The 22,577-nt window shown below is 31.4% G+C and overlaps 1 protein-coding gene across 4 annotated transcripts in view; it reads right to left on the reverse strand.

Annotated features, from left to right (window-relative positions):
* LOC134708494 (homeobox protein php-3-like) overlaps window positions 1-22,577 on the reverse strand; it is a 64,089-nt gene that overhangs the window by 12,800 nt on the left and 28,712 nt on the right. The window contains exon 1 of one of the 4 annotated variants that reach the window (XM_063569081.1): window positions 18,105-18,349. The exons of 1 other annotated variant lie outside the window; for it this stretch is intronic. The gene's annotated coding sequence lies outside the window, so the exon portion shown is untranslated. Of the gene's footprint in view, window positions 1-3,208; window positions 3,329-3,755; window positions 3,897-18,104; window positions 18,350-22,577 lie in introns of those variants that run through there. 2 more of the 4 variants (XM_063569078.1, XM_063569079.1) reach the window with 2 other exon arrangements.

Here is a 22,577-nt window from a genome sequence, read left to right on the forward strand (position 1 = left end):
AACAATGATATATCAATTATTCTAGATTTTCCGAACATAGTAAAATGATAATAATAATCATATGATCAGTCATAATATTTAGCAACATTTCTTTGATTTTCAAAATGTTGTTATTTTTTGCACCACAGATCAATCAAAACTTACATATTGACAATAAAAAATATCAATTTCAAAAGATGAAAACGTCACAATTTATTAACATACATTGACGTATTATAACCTAATTTTATTTACCTCATATAAAATTGTAATAATAAATTATATATTTAAGTAAATCTTGTCAAATAATTATATTCCATTTTGATGTATAGTCAACAACTTCAAAGAAAACAAGTAGCTGCATTTGGTAGCTGGTCATTTTTCTATTTAAGTGGTCATTTTGACAAAAAAACAAAATATGTAAACAATAATTGAAATCAAAATACTTTAAAAAATCCTACATGTTTTCTATTAGGAGAGACGAGGAATAAAACAAAACAATATCGTCCATAATCACCTTGAACAAGAATTTGTATAGTACGTACTAAACAAATCCTCGCTTATGATTTTCCTAGTTTTTAAATAAAGGCAACAGTAGTATACCGCTGTTCAAAACTCATAAATCCATGGACAAAAAACAAAATCGGGGCAACAAACCAAAACCGAGGGAAACGCATTCGAAATTATTATGTATGATGTGGGAAAAATAACATGTTAAAAATTGTCACTGGACTTTAACAAAACTCTGGGACATGGTTGAAGACACATTTAGTACAAATAATATAATAATTTGTATTATGATGGTCACTGGCATTTGTTTGATGATTTTAGATGTTATTTTTTGTTTTGGGTTGATGTTGATGTTCACATAGTGGTGTGCTTACATTTTGATAATCGAACCTTCTAATTTAAATAAAAAGGGTGAATCACTGAGGTGATATAAATGCATGGTATTTGAAAAACTATCATAAGAACCTTTCCACAATTTACAAGACTGGAGTGGTCATCTGACATTGACACCATGTGTGTACATGTATACATGTGACACATACCTAACTGTCGTTTAAAAAATTAGTATTGCATATGTGTTTTACTGTTATTCAATCTTGACAATAAAATATATACACTATAAGGCATTTTGACAAACTTCAATTTGTATAGAAATGTCTGTCATCCTGCCATGAGAATATTTAACGAACTCTCTCACCCTATATAGTTTTGTGGTTGCACTCCTGTATCAAGAGGAGGCAACTGTTGTAAGTCGAAATGTATTCTTCAGCAAGGTGTCAAATTTTGATCTTCCCACATAAAAGTGGCACAAAATAAAAACAAATAAACTTCTTTCTCTATTTTGTGTAGGAAAGAAATAATACGAAAACACCTTCATATATAAGAGCTAGTTTGGTCAAACGAACTGAAGAACTTAGAATAGATTTTCGGTATAGATAGAGACAACCACCTATCTGTAAAAACCTGCATTTAAAACACGGAGAACTGTATATTTAATTCTGTTAAAATAATTTTCAAATATCTAGAATGAAATTCAAAACAGTGTGGCTGTGGCCATTGATTGACACATTAAATTCATCCATTGACAAGAACAATTTATATACATAAGGCTCTTGGTTCCGAATCTTTTTTTTTTGTGTTACTTGTTAGATTGTTTGTCTATACTTGCCTGTTTTATTATTTGTACATGATGGTTTCACAAATAAAGTTGAAATGTTACACAATCCATCATTCTTCATATAAATTCATTGTCAGTAATACTAACAAGTTTACTCTACTATGACTTAGTTACTATATACCATAATTCAAAAATCTGTAGAAGGTTTGATTAAAAAAAAAATAGATCTAAAAACAATTTAAACAACACTGTATGTTCCTCTAATGTTGTTGTTCGTATCTGATGATTTAACGATACTTTAGACCTTAATCTCAGACCGTACATATTTATAGTGCGGTATTTCTGACTTCTGTAAGTCTAGAGACACTTAAGACTAATGAAGTCAAATCTGATGCGCTGCAAGTAAATTGATTTTGATATGTCCAGTGAACAATTTCGTGATTAGGGAATAACATTTACAAATTAAAAGACAGTAGAAATTAGACTGGTATGACATAGTAGCGTGCTGAGGTCGTAATTTATTCTATTCCGAGACCGATATGGGAACAACAATACGCGAGAGACAGTCTGGAACTTAAGTTCAATTTTCTTCGCCAGTTTCTTAATTTTTATTTCTATTGGAATATAACTGATGTGTTATAAACTTGGTATGCCTGACAATTTCATCTGGTCCGAGCAATACATCATGCTTTTCACACTCCAAGAAGCATTCCTCAGAGCTTCCGAATGAAGATAAGCATTTCATTTACTTTATTTGAATTCTCGTCGTAAATATCGTGGCGTGCGTTATTCACGCTCGATATTTTTTTGTAAGATTATTATTTTTCCACATTATTAGAGTTAATATTTTTAATACAGTACTCAATGAGAATAACGAATTAAGTAGAGAAGTTAAACGTTGGAATAAAACAACTTCCGGAGCTACACGGATATGGATATCCGTAACTCAATGTTAGTACAGAAATTAGTGTTGGATCGTGTTAAAAATACATTACAAAGATTTTTAAATAAAAACATAAACAAAGAAGTTGTGTACAATATCGGAAATAAGTTACCTAATTAATTTTAGACATTAAGGAATATCGTAATCGCCGCTGTTAAAATGCTATGTCATAAAATCGTTGGCGCAAACTTGTGTTTTTCATTAAAACTATTCCGATTACATAATTAAAATCAATTCAAGAAAACAATCAAAATGCACTATTGACGAATGTAATATGTCTTTTTTAAAATTCATAATAAATTTAAGGTTTACATGATGTCCTTAAATACCAACGCTATTCTTAGTGTAGTTGAATGCAAGCAACCAAAAAATCTCTAGTATCAAGAACTTTATATTTGCGCGACTTGTCGTATAACATTTGCGCGTAAAAGTACCTTATCCCTAAATGCTCGCAAATGTATTGCGCCTATATACAGAACACGGAGAATATCGACTGTTACAAAACTGTCAAGTTTTTCAACATTTGCATTTTGAAAATTTTATTTATGAAATTGAGTTAATTCTAATCATTTAAATATAACAGTATATAACGTCTACCAGACAATGATTTGCATTGTTTAAAATTGAAATTATAAAATAAATGAAGTTAGTATAGTTACCTCGCACTGATTAAAATAATTGCGCCAATTTTAAATCGTGAGCAATACACACCATAAGTCCACAACTATGTATGGCGAATATTTTGGTGTATTAGAATGTCATACAAAAATTATCTGTTTTCGAATGACAAAGATATATCTGTCATTTTTTATATTCGACCTGTATTATAACTGTCAGATGCTAACGGACTAGAACTTTGATGTGGTGTAAAGGCGTTTGTATTGTCCTTTTTCCCATGTCTCTCATCAGAAATTTAGCGAACATTTATAACTCTTTTCTGTATAAATTTCCGTGTATTGCGATAGTCTTTCATTTATAATTAATTATGTTTCAATTTCTTCATATTTTTTCTCAAGATGACTAACTATTATTTATTACTATAATACAAAGTTATCAACTGTAAGAAAAGCAATACACATGTGCATATTCATAGAATTTATAAAAATATTAGTGTGATCAAGATAACAAAAGCTTATATAAACCCTCATTGAACTGCTTATTTATTTAATATACATTGTCCATGTTTTACTTGATATAGTTCCTTACCTGACTTTAAGAGAAAGTATATGTCCGTTTTATTGCTAGATTCTATTTTTGAAAGTGGTCAGAGAAAAGTCAAATCTTCTTTAAATTGAAATTTTTGCTTTTGAAGTAAGTTAGTTTTTCGATTACAGGTGATAGGTACTTAAATATGTAGCGGTTTTTCTTTTATTCAAAGTCAATTTATAAATTCAGTGTCCATTAAAAGAGCGTGCACACAATTACAAATTTCACGCGTAATTTTGAAATCCGGTCTTCCCTTTTAAGTCCCAACATGGCGATCAACTGACCAGAGGTTCACAACCTATTATAATAATTTCGTATCACTATAATTGAAACATTAACGAAGATTCCGTTAGTACAAATAACTATATTAGCGTTCACAAAAGAAGTACAAGATTTTGACCAAAGGGCGACATTTAGGTCTAGAAATGAATAATTATATGTTCGAACAAGTAGATTATCAAACGAAACTATTAGTGTGTTTATAACGAGACTTAAGACACATAATGTGTCTAGTATATGTGTTTTACTCTTACGTGCGAAAATAATGTCTAGAAAACGTCCGATTGTTTCGTTGTTACGGATATCTTCTTTAAATTCTAAAAGAAAAATTAAATTGACTTCGCTGTAATTTCCATTTAAAAGAAATGCTATTTAAAGTATATTTTAATAAAGGAACTACAAAACAACACGAAAAAATGAGACATATCGATTTTTTTAATTTGTTTATTTTTACTAGTATTGTCTTTCTCATCATCTTTTTTGTTTGTTCCATACCGAATATGTGCACCCTACGCGGTTCTATTTGTGTTTTTTCATTACTTTCGCAAGTGGTAAAATAAAAATCTTGTGATATTTTTTAGTCCCTGGAGCCAATAACCGAAACTACCGTTTCCAATATAGCACCACAAACCCTATATGTATATGAGTATTTCCCCCTAAAACACTACATTCTGCCTCATACTCCCGTCTTTCTCGTCTTATAGAAACTAATTCTACATTATACTGCCTCCTTTCTTGTCTTTATATGCCTTCGTTTTATTGAATACTAACTACTCTCATTATCTGACCATAAGTTACTAGTAGTTTGCAAGTTTTGGTTATAAAATCCAGCCTTTAAGACCGATTTATGCTTATTAAATAGTCTAAAAGCGATAAAGAAATACGTTAGCTAAATATGCCCGTTACTTTGTCTTATACATCTAACGAGCCTTCTCCACAAAATTGGAAATAAATGCCAAGAATATGGCTAAAATCTAGTGTTCCCTTATAAAACAACACATAAAAAAGACAATTTATTGTTCTTATATGACAAAATTTCTTCATAAAATGTAATATCTCTATAATCATGTGACTGAAGATTGAATCACGTGACCTTTGAGTTTATTATGTGTATCATATAATGGGTGTTTTGTTTAGATAAAGATTGATTGTCTTCTTGTATTGTTGAATCATTGTTTAGTAAATATAGAACGACGAATCGAGTAAATCAGGAGACAGAAAATGTGTAATGATGGTCTCGACTTCCTCTCTTTTATACAATGAACCATGTATGATTGGGTTCAAATTGAGAAGAGGAGGTTGATAGGTTATAGCAGGAACTTGTGTAGTCTAACTATACAATTCTTGGTTATAGTGATAAGGTTATACAGGATCAAACTGAAATACAAATGATACAACCAAATACCAAAAAGGCAGTTTTTAATTGAATGAAGAGAACGCATCAGATATTGCGTTTCATGAAAGAAAAGTTTAATCCTAAAACTAGTAAAAAAGAGGGAATTAAATAAATTATTGCACTGTCGCCATTAACCCTTCAGATAGCAACACAGCAATCCCACCATGGTCGATTCCGAATCTACAAAAACTGGACCCTTCGGGATTGATGCAATTTATTTGTTTCATTCATTTAAATATCTTATTGAAGAATTCTATATTTCCAAATGTATCCGATTATGTAGCTATACATTCGTGTACCGTACCTCACTAAGGCGCTTTCCTAAAATGACATCTAAACTGGAACCATGTAAATAAATTTCACTCCAAAATGGAAAAGGGAGAATAAAATTCGTCAAAATTAAAAATATTACGTAACGGTATTGATTGGCGTCCAGCGGCAAATATATGCCATGAGTATAAAATGTATACTGATAGCTGTAACAAAAATTGAATAGTGTTGAGTTATTCCAGAGATGTATTTTAAGATTTTGTCAAGTTAAAAAAAACCACGAAAACTTTTTATTTTTTTTCACATCTATAAGACCGATACAAATGGGAACGTTTAAAAGCATTAAGATTCTTTATATAGCAATGAAACTTGTATAAGCTCGTATATATGCAAACCCTACGAACCGGTATTGAAAGAAATCTAATTCCATATCTAACCTTTGACCACCCAAACAATGTTTTTTGAATTTATGTCTAAAACTCTTGAAAACTGTCGAATTCTTTGCATCTTATTTGAATTTCATTAAAATAAAATGTGTTCAGAGAAGAAATGGAACTCAGTCGGCTATTTACTGTTTTTCTTTGATGAAAATAAAATCATTTTCCCAATAATAAAACCAACTATCGTAAAGGTTGTAAAAATGTAGAAATTTTAAACTTCAAAGTATAACAATTGGTTATAAAAAGTATTCAAACAGAAGTAAACTGTACTATGCGTTTGATATACGGCCTACAAAATGGCAGGCGTATTATTGTCTCGCGTGCCTCGTAGGAAACCCCTGTTGTCGTCTGCTGATGTATGATGTCATTACAACAATGGCGGCATAGGTTGATTGCAGGTATTGGGATTAGCGGACAAGATTAAAATCATTCAGGTAACCCAGAAGCTATATTAGCGAAATCTAATGTACGGTCATAAAAATTTGTTCGGTCGTCAGTAAAAGAACCGCCCAATAATATGTTCGCGAGCATGTCTTTCAAAATAGCTTCCGGGCTGAAATCGATAGAGATGTATCGTATTTTCATGTTTTATGTAAAGTTTATTACATACAAAAGAAAGATTATTATCAAAATATTTAGGAACAAATAATTTGTCCATGTTGCTAATTTGTGTGATATATGGATTGTTTGAAACATTTTGACAAGAGTAAATCCATCTGAAAACATGCTTTGAGTATAAACAGCAGTGTTTCAAATTAATAAGTTTTGAAAGTCAATACCAATGCCTCTCTCCCCCCCTCCAAAACACATATCAAATAATGAATAAATAAAAATAATACGAAATTTAATGTAACGAACTAAATTTGTACAAAATAATTTCTTACTGATAGAAATTTCTAATAACCACAAAGTTTCTATAGTTGGAAACAAAATAGATCTTCATGAGAAGCTGAGAACAAAACAGTTTGAGACTGGGGAGAATATTTACCAAAGTGACTAAGCCTACTTTATCTAAACCCTGGCAGACACACACAAACAAATAATGACATGTGGATGAGAATATACCAAATATTATAATGTTTAATTTAATCTGAATATATTCTGATCACGGGCTTCAGACTGGTCGTAAATCCGCCACATATTTTCATCTTAATCCCTAGTTATGTACGTTCTCCGATACTTTTTATGGAAATTCATTATTATGGAATTAAAACGGACTGCTAAACGCTGATTTTTATTACCGAATTTCGAGTTTCCTTGTTATCACAAATAGAAACTTTCCCACTACTCATCTGTCTAATATGTACAGTATCCATTTTATGACCGCGGTCGGAGAAAAATCCGTTTTATGACCGTTGCAGAAGTTAGATTACTTTAATCAGCTGGAGCAATATACGGGAACATTTGTGTATCGCCGAATGTCTAGATCCTTGTCCTTAATTTGGATGATGAAAAAAATTGATTGGATTCTAGTTAAAAGCTTATTTATTACGGAAATTTTATTCATCATTCATAATAGCTTGCTTTCCTAGATCAGAAGCTTTTTGTTCAGAATCTCAAACCCATAAAATCATCCGCTATTCATTAAAGCAAAAAGGAGTATATGACTGAATTTAATCAAACGAAAAACTTCTTTTGAAATTCTTCAAAACAGCGTTCAGGTGTCGAAACCAAATACCATTGTCTTTTATGGACATAAAACTTATTATATTCTCTGAGAGGATATTAAATTTATTTAGATTCGGGGTATACCCTGCATTTGTAATTGTCCTACGACTTGTAACATGTTGTCGATATTTATAATCTTTTAATTTTTGAAATCAAATCACAGTAATTATGAGTAACCTCCTTATTAATTCCTACCTTTGCGATTAATTTGAAAACGACACCGACATGAAATTAATTGGATATTGCATAATAAGGGAGATAACTCAAATTCTCATTGTTTAAAACAAATCAAGTTAATATGTAATATTATACCAATTCCAATGATATTAAGTATCAGGATAAAAGAAACGTCAACTATTTTATCATGCGCATCTTCCGATATTTCATGTAAAAAATAACTTTAGCTTAGAGGCAGTCCGCGGATCGATCTATACTTTGGAATCAAAAATAGTAAGATCGCATAGCGAATAGTCAAAGAGTTGAAGACTTTACATTGACATATAGATGGATTTACAACTATATCTATCTCTGTTATTAATAATCATTTTCAGATAAAGACAATGTATCAAAACAAGGAGGACACACACAACTGTCAACACCGCCCTATGTCTTGTTGGTTCTGATATGTGTTCTAATATATTTACTAATAAATATAAACAAATATGTGTTTATAAAAATCACAAGAAATAAAAAGTATATTTTATTGTCTAATGGTTTGTTTTGATCTTTCACCTGTAAAGGTGTGAGGTAAAGATTGTGATATGGTATCGTTGACTTTTATAACATAGAAAATTACACACAAGGTAATAGGATCACACCTGTAGGTACTAAAACCCAACTAAAACTAAAATAAACGAAATATAAAATCAAAATCAATGCCGGTGCGGCCTTGTCGTTCACTTCATAATACTTGTGTTGTTACAAGTAATATATGTCTAAATAATTGGTGATACGTTAATGTAAAAAAAGCATTATTCGCCAAGCGCATAGTCATTTGTTTATTGACAAAAGAGGACCCTTGATAGTACTTAGGTAGTCATTTAACTGAATTGAAAAGAAAACAAATCAAACCAGAATTTTTTTTATAGCAATGCAATAGATATACTATGTATGTAAATTTATATTTGCATTACATGTTATCCTTCAATACGAGTGAATAATCGACTTAGAATAGGCGGAATTATAACTTTCCTTGGCGGATCCAAGGGGGTCTGAGGGTTGGAACACCCCCTTTTTGGACGATCAATGCATTTGAATGAGGACATATAGTTGGAACCCCCCTTTTGTCCTTGGTTGGGAACCCCCATTTTAAAATGGCTGGGTCCGCCCCTGACTTATGATTTGTCTCTGTCTTTTGTCTTTTTTTGAACTTTTGCGTTGTCAGTTTATTTTCGATCTATGAGTTTAAATGTCTTTCTGGTCTACGTATACATCAGACACTTGTATATATATCTGATGTACGTTTAAGAATGAATCGGTTTTATAATCGTGATCATCATTTTATATAAATTCTAAATTTCTGGGAGCTTGCTGTTTCATTACAACATAAATCTGTCAGTATACTGTGCGCATTAACATGAAATCCACTTAATGGTGAATTTGGATCATATATTAACGGAACATGTAAATTATAAATTGCTGCAATACCGCTACACCGGTAAAGCAATCATGGTTCGGAATGCGCTCCGTAATTTGACACCAATATCAACACCTACCCGTATTTCAGTAACAGGCAGGAAATTGAACCAGTTTTGTATCTGGGTGGTCATAAGATATTTAATTCAGAAAAGTGTGAAAATGATGATCTTGTTGAAAATTGCAGCTCTGTAGTTTTTGATATTTTATATCGAAGCCCAAATGAGAAATTCTCTAAACTGGTCTACCTTTTTTTAGTTTTTGCTCATGAGTTGCAAAAAATCTATACACAATAGAACACTTCAAATTTCAAACCTCCAGTTTATATTGATATCTAAACTAAACAATTCAGATTGTGTGCACAGTTTGCTCAAGTAAGATAACGATTTAAGACAAATTAATAAGACCTTAAATGTATGCTGTTCAAATGGGTATCATAAAAATGTTTCCATATTTCCTTACGGAAATCAGAGACATATAATATTATATGTCTCTGCGGAAATGCAAAGGTACTATATTAAGTTGTTTGTAAAATGCATGGACTAATGATCGTTTTTACCACATACGAAAAGTTCGAAACAGCAAAAGAATATTAAAAATGTTCAAATTATGATTTTATTTGTATACAATTTGTTGACAGTGTAAAGTATCCTTTAGTATTGCTAAAGTGAGGACCACATTGATCAATTTTACTTATACGTATGTATGTTTTCTGTTATGTGGTAATTTGTTTTGTATTGCTTATTGTATATACATAAAGAACACGTAAGATCCGTGACAAAATAACAAAGAACAACTAGAGATGGACAACCAGATATGAACAACCAGAGATGAACAACCAGAGATGAACAACCAGAGATGGGCAACCAGAGATGGACAACCAGAGATGGACAACCAGAGATAAATAACCATGCAGAGATGGATAACCAGAGATTGATAACCAGATATGAACAACCAGAGATGGACAACCAGAAATGAACAATTAAAGATGGACAACTAGAGATGGAGCAACAGAGATAGACAACCAGAGATGGACAACCAGAGATGAACAACCAGAGATGAACAACCAGAGATAAACAAACAGAGATGGACAACCAGAGATGGACAACCAGAGATGAACAACCAGAGATGGACAACCAGAGATGGACAACAGAGATGAACAACCAGAGATGGACAACCAGAGATAGACAACCAGAGATAGACAACCAGAGATGGACAACCAGAGATGAACAACCAGAGATGGACAACCAGAGATGAACAACCAGAGATGAACAACCAGAGATAAACAAACAGAGATGGACAACCAGAGATGGACAACCAGAGATGAACAACCAGAGATGGACAACCAGAGATGAACAACAGAGATGAACAACCAGAGATGGACAACCAGAGATAGACAACCAGAGATAGACAACCAGAGATAAACAACCAGAGATGGACAACCAGAGATGAACAACCAGAGATGAACAACCGGAGATGAACAACCAGAGATGGGAAACCAGAGATGGACAACCAGAGATGAACCATGCAGTCATCAACAAAACAACTGGTGTCTATAAACAAGATGTCAGCACCCAAACGTAAACAATAAAATAGACTTAAATATGGCACAATACAACCACAGCACTAAGATAAGACAGAGTACAATACAAACTCTTATACAGACGCCCAACAACTAATGAAATAGGACAGGAAGGATTACAGACCCTTTTTAGGATACAAGTTCTCTCTGTTCAAATCTCGATCAGTTGAAAATCAAGAGGTATATTGAACTCTGTCACTTCAAGCATTTATAGTTATGGAGGTGATATTGCCTAGATGGTCGAGTGGTCTAGCGCACCGGGAATAGTGCAAGATGATGTGCCACGATATCTCAGAAGCATGAGTTCGAATCCCGAACAGGGAAGAACAAAAAAATGCTTCCACAAATTTACAGATCTACCATTGTTGGACTGCTATTTAGAGAGATAATGTTTATATATTCACAAAACAAAAGTTGATACACATAGATATGTGTGAGTTTATGTAATGCTAATGTTTATTGTAAAATTTGGTAGAAATCTTGTAATTTTGCATTTTATGCTAATAAAATATCTTTATCTTCATCTTCATCTTTTACCAAGCAAAAATAAAGAGTCAAATATAAAACAGGATGTTACAGATCTGGCACGTGTTAATACAGATGACAACAACATATCACATGGGAGGGTATCATATCAAATAATCACCATTTAATTAAAATACTGTAGCAACAGATTCATTCAATGACATATGTATGATATAATTCTCTCTTTAATGAAAGATCAGACGGTATCTACAACGAATGCTTGTAAATTGACATTTACTGGGATACACGTCGCCTTCAAACATTGACATTTACTGGGATACACGTCGCCTTCAAACATTGACATTTACTGGGATACACGTCGCCTTCAAACATTTACTGGGATACACGTCGCCTTCAAACATTTACTGGGATACACGTCGCCTTCAAACATTGACATTTACTGGGATACACGTCGCCTTCAACATTTACTGGGATACACGTCGCCTTCAACATTTACTGGGATACACGTCGCCTTCAAACATTGACATTTACTGGGATACACGTCGCCTTCAAACATTTACTGGGATACACGTCGCCTTTAAACAGCAAACAGAAATCCTACTAGGCTCCTAGGATCCTTTTGTCTTAGAAAGAAAGAAAAGCAAGAAAAAGAAGAAAACTAAAATTTTAATATTTATATTATTTACTTTTTTCAAATTTTATATCAAGTACTAGTAATATCATACTGGAGAGATATATCCCGGTAAATCTTGCAATGTGATTGGTCACCTTGCCAGAGAATAAGCGTTCATATACCGGTACCGAACAACCCAGAAGATCACAATAGAAATTAATGTTGAAATAAGTCCTGTTCAATATACAATTGAGATGTAGGCTCATTTTCCCGGTCAATGTTTAATATCCCCTTAGCCCATATCCCCTGCTTCCAAATAACATGTGTTTGTATGTATATATGAATTGAATGCAATTTCATGAGGTGTTAAAGAAAAGGAAATAATTTAGGTGACTTGGCAAATTTTAAATGCATAAGCGTTTCCGCATACATCGCTATAGCTTTCAGTCGTTTTGCATAAAACTTACATATTTTGTATTCATTCTTTAAATCAAAACATATGGTTATTATGTCTTGCTATTATTTAAAACATTGTATTTATCCGAAAGAAAAAAAATCTCGGTGTAATGTTTCAAATTGCTGATCCATGGGCGTGAACGGTACAGAAGCAAGAAGGTCTGCTTCGCAATATTGAGTCCAGCACTCTACAATTATGCAGTAACACCTATCGTCCTTTTAAACCGGATCCAATTACGCGAAATAAAATAGTTCGGACACCCTACTGTTATGATATAATCTAACCCCTGAACCCTCCTCTGTCGGTCTTTCACTATTTCGTGATATACGGGTATATTATATCGTATTTGAATTTTTACAGATTATAAAATCGACAAAACGGTATTGAAAGAAAAGGAGATCGAATAACAGAAAATGTAATCATTCGGAAAAAATATTTTGCTCGAATTGCTAGATATGTTTCGCTCGATTATGATTCACCTTAATTAAATAGTTTACTCATCAATTAGTATTACACGAGTCAACCATATGGTAAACTTATAATTTAACGTAAATATCTGACATTTTTCACGTAACGTAGTGTTTTCTTTTTAAAGGGTTTGAAAACACGATAGCAAGCAAAATAGATAATGGTATAAAATGTATATGTTTAATCTGTAACATCAAAGCTGCACATGCATTTAAAATACCAAAACTCTGCAATTTAATACATACTGTTAAATATCTTGCACTACTTAATGTTCTCGAAAAGTACTTGTTTGTGATATGTAGTAAAAGCTTTCAGCCTCAATATGGGCTTAATATATGCATCTAGAGAACCTCAGTTTCCAAATAAAACTATAAATGTATGATCAGCGTTTCGGTGGTTCGACTAGTGATCCTTAAACAATCTACACCTCCAAGTTCGTTTGATATATAGTCAAAACTTTGTGATTTCAAAAAATGAAACTCAAGAAGCATTCATTCCTTCTCTACGTCGTCCTCAACAAACAAGAATATGTTCAATAAGATTAATTCATCATAGATATCAGGATTAAAATTTTGAAGCCCAGATGTACGTTTCGTTTTCCAAATACTCGTCAATGCCGCTCAAATGAAAACAGTTTAAAAGGCCAAATGAAGTACGAAGTTGATGTCAACTCTGCCTGGACGAATCAATATCTAGTTGTCGTGTGCCTTTACACAATTCACAATCTAAATGCATTATTTTGGCCTTACCCATGATAAAGCCACGATCACCTGGTAGATGGTACCTTAACGGAGACGACAGAAATACCAACTTAGTACCGTATATTGCCGATTTAAGTTTCAAGAAAACTTTGTTCTTGAATAGCCATCGTTAAGTTCGTTCGATCTAATGGTAAATTGTATTCAATGGGTAAGTTTTTTGGAAGGAAAGATTGCGCATAAAAAAAATGTTTGGGAGCGTTTGATTTGTTAGCAGTGGGTTAAATCAAACTTGTCTACCATAGCAGCCAACAAAAAATAATTATCGGACAAATATTCTTCCTGATAGTGCTACCTACACGCTTAGAACACACAGAATTTACTGCGTTTGACACCAATCTCTACCAAAAACATAAACTTTTTATAACAAACATAAAAATAATCTTAAATCTCGCATTACTCCCCAGCATATCAAAATCAACTCTTTTACAGTGACATAATACGAAGCATTAAATAATATATCGTATGATTTAAAAGCCTATCAGATTACGCATTTTATTGGTTGTTCAACTGCATACCTCATCAAACCAACATGCATTTTATGTAACTGGCAAAGATTTGGTGAACTTAAACCTGTTCTTGGTTAACAGATATGCACATAAAAAAACAGTTATTGTTATTTTGTAGTTCAGGACACTAATGTGTTCATTTACTCATTATTTCTTCCGTAATTACCATTATCATTTCTTGTTTCATTTTCTCTATGTGCAAGTTAATTATGCCATCGAGGATTGTTGGTTTATATGTCTATGTAATATTTTGTTAAGGGAGATAACTTATCGATTACCATGTAACGGAAGCATTTCCGGTTTGTGAAGGGAGTTCACCCTCCTATTGCTAAATTCAATTACAGAAAAAAAGACGAATATACACGCAATTTGATTGAATCTTTAAAAAGATATTTTGTCTTACAGAAACGAAAATTTAAAATTCAAAATTAAGGAAAATTAAAGATGACTGTCAAGCAGATATTACTTCATTTATTATGAATGATAGTTCAAAGGTAGCTCACTTTTGGAATGTGTTCTGCTATTTAACTGAAGGTCGCAGATGGAGACATCAATTTAGCCTATGAGCTGGCTGATGGCAATCGAATGAATTATTGATGTGTATCCGGAATGACCAAGATGTCCACTGTCCACATATGGAACAATCAATAATTTCACCATTATACTTAATAGCATACCGGTATCGCTGCTCTGTAGGTTGCCAACATTTTTTTCAATAAAGAAAGATTGAAAAAAAAATCAACAATGAATAAATGAATAGAAGACGTGTTCATTTTCTGGTTTTGGTTTTTGTTAGCTGAACAAAATTTCTTAATAGTTCGGCTTAATCAGAGGCAATATTGTATATAAACACAAACTTAATTCTTAAAAACGTTTTTGTTTAGTTTTGATCATTTTGCAAAATAAATAAAAATAAAAAGATTAAATACTCAAGATAAAATGACATCAGCAAATGTGAGCAGACATTTCTTTACCAGGAAAGCAGATCTAACGTATCTTTAATTAATATACCTTCAAAATGGAAAACTATGTCAGGAACGCGATGGGAAAAGACGTCACAGAAGTTAGAAATAAGCTAAACCGGTTCTCGTCGATGTATAAAAGACTACATTAATAACAAATGCATGTGCTAAATTAGATTTTTAATAATTTACACATTATTAAGTAGATTGTATCATTGATAGTATCTCTTAGTTATAGGGTGTATGTCCTTGGTAAGAACATTATTATATATCCTGTACTCGTTACATATACGTGTGCTGAGAAACTTTATATAATTGGTGCATGTTGGTTCATGTGTATATCACGAAACTTCGTAAATTTTGAATCCCACCTGCATCTTCTGGGGAGTACATTTCAGAATCTATAAAGACTATGCTTAGAATGTCTTCATAGTTTTTTTCTTTAAAGAAAATAACACCATTTTGCCATGGTGATTAAACTGTTTTGCTCTGAATAGCAATGTTCACACTATAAAATTGTATAAAGTTTTTTTTTATTCTTATACAATATCTGATGATTTATGGAAAATGTGCATTTAAACATAATAGTAAATAACCATTTAGGAAGACTAAATAAAATTATCTGCTTTAAATAGTAGTGCAAAGTTTTTAAAACTTTCTTACAATATGCTTTGAACTACACACATTTTCCCCGTCACTTCAATGTTTTGCACAGATTAATGTTATTTTGCTTTTTGGGCTAATTTAAAAATATTTTAATTCGAGTGATAATGCTCTATTTATACATTTAAATGTAAAAATGTGAAGACACTGTTGAACGTCGACGGTGGTTTTTTACGCCACACAGACTCAAGGTCGTAAATCTTATTCCTTCTCCCTCCAGACTTCAAATTTAAAAGATACGTTTGCCATTAATATACCCCTTCAGGCAGCCCAACATTGAAGAAATTACGACCTACAAGAAAATATCAAAAACACTGCATGTAAATTGCCCTAATTATACTTTTGAGTTTATGATTCATATAAATAATATTTCTAACTTTTCTTGGTTATGTAAACTTTTTAAATAAGCAATATTTATATATTTGTTTGTTGTTTCATTTCGGCGTTTGAAGATAATTTTATCCTTGGGAAAAGTTAAAGGACTAAAGGATCTGCTTTTAATGATAATAAACGTGATAATCTAAAATTATATTTCACAATTCTTGTCACAATACAATTCAAACCAATGTATTTAATATTCTATTTTATATTATTTATTTTTCCTATTTTATTCAGAAGTAAACAATATTTTCCTTATATCGACTAGTTAATATATGTTAAGTTTAAAAATTACCATTCTTTTTTCAAATACCCGTCCTTGTTTAGCAATTGATAATGTAAAATTTCATCTCATATTTTTGGTTGAATTTCTTAAAAATTTGACGACGAAAACTTGTGTTGTAGTATAGAAAAAGAGAAATATTGTAATAATCTATATACTATTACGTCAAAGTATTCATCTCTTCCGAGAATATTGTTTAAAATGTTATTTGATATTTAATTTCCATGTGTTGTATTTAAAAACATATAAAAAAAATGAAAAAGTTACTGTTTAAATGTATAATTAATTCTTTCTGTCACATTTCATGCAACAGGATATGCAGGTCACAACATGTGTTTCAAAGGACAATCTTAAACCATGTGATTTTAAAAATAAAAACAAAAATAAACAATAATAATAATACTAACTTTGTGGAATAGAATAATAAATTAAAACCACCTAAAACACAGAAAGCATGTTTAAAAACATCAATAAAAATAATACTAACTTTGTGGCCTAGAATTACAAATTAAAACCACCTAAAACACAGAAAGCATGTTAAAAACATCATCGCATTTTTCATACATTACTGAAGTCTCGTCATAATATCCATTTAAGTCATAAATCAATTTAATACACTTCCATGGTGAGAAGAAATTATCTTTTCGGTAGACCTAGCTTAAGAAAAATTAACGGGCCCACCAATGAGGTCTCATAAATAATCAAAACACATTTGTAGAAACATTAGTATAAAACGTCCATTAAATAGGATGCAACTTCCATATTTTCTGATTGAGATATATATTTTTAATATTAAATGGGGTTTGAAAACATTATAAATACCCGTCTCATTGTATATTCAAATATTATTATTTTTTTCACTTTGTTATTTTTTTTATATTTATGTTTTATTTTACTCTACATTTTTATTCCAATTTTATTTTTTAATCTACATCTCAAAAGAGATATAAGTTGGCAGGATGTAAACAGAATAATTAGAAAATTGCTAAATTCAAAACAGAATTTGACCAAAAAACCGCGAGTGCCCTTACAGAAGCACAGAATGAGAGAATAGGGAATGTCTCGGTTGTTTTTATTTGTAAACATTCCTGTTACTCAACGTCGGACTATAAAGTGGCCATTACACCAAACCATAAACTGAATCCAGCTTCGTATACGCCAAATTGTCTTAAAATCAACTCAAATTACAGTGTAACTACTACATTAAAACATTTTATAACTGCACTTTACTTAAAGCAATAAACTAAATCCCGCCTCCGTTATTACAACCCTTTAGCAATGTTCTGTAAAGAAAAATACATAAAATATTCGTCGTTATAAAATACTATGTTTCTTATCGCTGGGTAGTCCGTGTAAATACAAAACTTGTTCTGGTTTTGAAGGAAAAAAATCGAAACTGCAGGAAAACATTTGTGAAATGAAGTAAATATTCCGACGTGCACCGATAGTCTTTCAAAAGCAAAAACGTCTAGTGTAATGGATAAAGTGGGAAAAAATGTTACCTGGCAGTGTTTGTGCAGTGTCCAGCTTCTCAGGTCTGCCAGATTGCATGTCCAGCAAGATGTACTACTCCGACATATCGAGGATTGATTTATATTTGGCTGTTGCTCGGGATACAAAATCAGTGAAAGTATTTCCGATTATCAACAAACATCACAGTGCGACATTTAAAAAATGGGCAGAACGTATATTATTTCAATATGCATTATTATGTTGACGTGTTACATTTGAATATATCACCACTGATCTATACGTGCATACAGAAATCAAATACACATTTTTTCAATGTAACTAAACTTCCGCTGCAAGAAGTAGGTCCTGATACAAGTGGATCATTACGAGCACCGTACGGCCTTTCTCCTATGGCATGTGTTTATTAAACTCAGCATTCACGCACCTGCTTTTTGATCGTATGATAACTTGTACCTTTTAATTCTTATTTGCCACCATTATGATACAGAAATCGGTATATAATTTTTGAATTTAAATATCAGTTGTGAAGATGGATTCGTTTACAAGGTTGAACTACCGAATTGTCGGCTTATACTCAAAGTAAGGGTCTTGACAAACGGATAAATCGGAACATGTTATTATCAGACTTAATGAAAAAATAAAAGTAAATGTTTCCAATGATAAAACGTGTTATTTTGTATGATTTTACAAAGTAAGTACACTGTTTTTATTCTCTAACTCTGGGAATTGTACAAATTAACGTTTGATCTCTCAACTTAAACATTCTTGAAATTTTTTCCTGATTTTCGTGAATGACTTTATTCTTGTGAAATATCTGCTTATGAATGGAATAAGTTTATTCAAAATTATTGTTAATTTTCAAATATTTAGATAACTTCTCAAATTATAATAAAAACAGTCATTTATTTATTATTATTATATATATTTTTATTATTATTATTATAATTATTATTATTATTGTTATTATTATTATTATTATTATTATTATTATTATTATTATTATTGATTTAGATATGGAAAAATTATTCAATCAATATATTTCAAAGTTTTTCTTATATTAAAGATTTTTTTCTATTTCATTGAATGAACAGGTTTAAATTATCATATCAATATAAAAAGCTTTTCTACCATTGTTGTAATTTTTAAGACAACCTTCACTTATTTTTTTGTAGTGGCAAGTTGTTATACGTTCCTGTAAAGAACTACATAGTAGTAGAAACAAATCAAATGTTTATATTTTTTAAACCACAGGGCAGTTGCTTAATTTTCACAAATAAATTTGATAAAATTTTTATTGGAATTTTTAATTAACAACAAACAACAAGTTCCCCTTCCTTTTTCAAGGTTTTTCTACCTAACCTTATCGCATTTTTAATAAGAAATATTGTATTTTGAATGTCTGCCTTCGAATTCTTAGATGTAAGTTATGTATTTACATCAACTATGTCGGATTACATTGTCCATTTCCATGTGTATTTCATTCAGAAATTGAAATTGCTCCCCTGCTTCTCAGCTTTTTTTCCCTACTAGCAATTTATAGAGCATTAATTTTCGACTCAATAGTATTTTCTCTGAAAAAAAATCGGTTAATCCACTTTTTTTCACGATCGATTCAAGTCCAAAATAAATACAACAAAAAATACGATGTTTGGGGAATGATAAAAAGTTTTAGATTTGTGTTTACATTCTTTATATTAAAAAAACAATGAATAAGATTTGTCCTCTCTTACAAAAAACCGACAAAGCATATATGTACATTTATACGATTTATTTATCTATTTTACAATACCTTCAAATATTACATAGCCATCTAAACAGCTACTTACCATGCATAAAGTATACACAAAAGAGAATGCGTCGGTAATAAACATCATATATATACAAATAGATTTGATTCTTGGGACTGAGTTAAAAAATCATCCATATTCACAATGCAATTAAGTTCAATTTTAATGAAATATAAGGATTCTCAAAATCAATAACGTTGTCAGATTTCCTTGGGATTTCCATTAAATAATCCGAAATAATCTTATTTTTATGATTTTTAAATTCTCAAAACGCTCACAATTTGAAATTAAATAAGGAAAATGCACTCTTTTTTTTAGTTCATGGGAAGTAAATCCTCTTTTTGCAGTAATGGAGTGTCATAATCATTCTTGTTAAAATATTAAAAGTAAACAATAGGAAATAAAAAATAAGCGTACAAAAGAATAGAAACTCAAAACCTTCAGAAACATTTCTTAGTCCTGCTAAAGGTTGGGTACCATTCGGTTGATCAATTTGTTGACATTGTCATTCTATTCTTGATTTTTCGCCGGTTTTAAATGGGTTTCAAAAGAGATTATAAAACTTTTTCTGTATAGATATATAGAGAGTAGAAAAGAATATCTTTATTTACCAAATTAGGGCCTTATAAGGGCATACAGCTGAAAAACTATATATATATTATATGTACACGGTGCACGCGAATAGAGTAGTCACTAGTTGAAAAATCTCCATGACCTTTGTTTCGAAAACAAGTTACATCTATATGATATCCATAATCACAATTTACAGCTTGTTTTTGAGTACAAAGAGAATTAATAACATAGTTTGATTTTTCTAAAGTTTTATTTTTGTCTGTCCCACAGTTCTGAATGAAAACATGGAACACAAATGACGTATGTACCAGAATTGCAACGTCTTGTGCATACATGTGAAGATACGTGCTGATGTCAGTTGACACAGCAGAACAAACAAACACACAACTGTGTCCGAATAAACATTCGAAAAAGCACGACTTCCGAACGATATAACGCACAAGAAAGACAGGGTAAGCATCTGCCTAAAACTTGCACCACTCTACATGATATAATGAACCTAAAGTCATTCCCTGCAGAATGTATAAACGGCAGAGGCATGGCAAAATATATTTACGTCAAATGGACATACTTTGAAATGACGAAGGAAGATTGATTGACTATAACAAGGGGACATTTGAAATGCACAAGTTGGGCGAAACTAAAACGAAGCTTAAATATTTTTGTTGACTTTTGTATCGATATAGGAAGATGTGGTATTAGTGCAAATGCGACAAATCTCCATCTAAGTCACAATTTGTAAAAGTAAACTATTTTAGGTCAAAGCACGCGGTCTGCAACACGTATCCTTGTCTCACACCGAACAGCAAGCTATGAAGGGTCCACAAATGACTACTGTAAAACCATTCAAACTGGAAAACCAAATGTTTAAATTATATATAAAAAAAAAAACGAGAAAGAGAAACGGTTATGAACCACATATCTGTTAACTTACTGAAGCTAGTTTTTAATAAAACATATACCATTGAATCTCTATATAGACGGGAGCTTGTATAACCAATTCTATCGGTATTGAGTGACCCGTATGAACATTTTTTTATCTTTCTGATCAAAAGAAGTTGAGAAAGTGTTATGGCGAAACATACTAAAATTTTAAAATATGAAATGTGCCACAATGGAACTATGGCTCTGCTAAAGATTGATATTCAATTAATCGAAATCAATATTTCATGAAGTAAGTCATGACAGACAAAGAGGTATTGACCAACGTAAACATGCTTGTCCCAGAACATTCATAGAAAACCCATTTCACAAAACAAAAGTTAAAGGAGATTTGATATGCTATAAAATCTCTATGTCACTGCGCCAGATTGTACGTCAATATAATTCAATTGTTGATATTTTTGTGCAAAATTTGAAATTCTATACCATCATTTGAAGTTTTTATTAATTCTTAGATAGTAAAAATATCGTAAAAATACCATAAAGAAAGCGATTTCCAGTTCAAATAAGAGCCTTCACTTCTACAGTGGACATAAAGTTAATATGCATGAAGATACATAAAAATGCGAAACAATGGCATTCGATCTACAAATCGATGCATTCTGGCTAAAATTGGCATCCAAATGTGTTCATTTATATTCGCCGACAAGGACATAAAACGAAATTAGAGGTCATTTGTACTGACCGTAAGGCATATCTAAAAGAACAAATATCACCTGGTAATATGATAGATATTTGAATGGAACTCGCCATTGCTTAGACTTCAAGCAATAATCAAGAAGTTTGAGAACACACAAAACGAGATATTAATATATTTTTGAACGTCATATCAATCTGCAATCTTCTTTCTAAGGTGTATGGTCAAATTAAAGGCATTTTAGCATGACATTCAAATCTTATTTTCAAACAACATAAAAATTGGCTGTTAAAATATTTCGAGAAAGAATCGTCTAAAACACGCCTACAATAATTCATGATTTTATTCCTGCTTTTGAATGATGATATTGTCTTATCAAAACCTCTCGTATAGAGACAACTGTTTGTCTAAATTGAACAACTCATAATTATTTATTACACCACCCCAGTATATTAAAGACAGGTATCAAAAACTTTATGCTAAAAATAAATAAATTTAATATAGTGAAATGATTATACAATTATTTGTGCCTCTCGCACTTTAATGGTTTTTTATATGTGAAA

This window comes from Mytilus trossulus, chromosome 2 (assembly GCF_036588685.1).
Source record: "Mytilus trossulus isolate FHL-02 chromosome 2, PNRI_Mtr1.1.1.hap1, whole genome shotgun sequence".
Lineage (NCBI taxonomy): Eukaryota > Metazoa > Mollusca > Bivalvia > Mytilida > Mytilidae > Mytilus > Mytilus trossulus.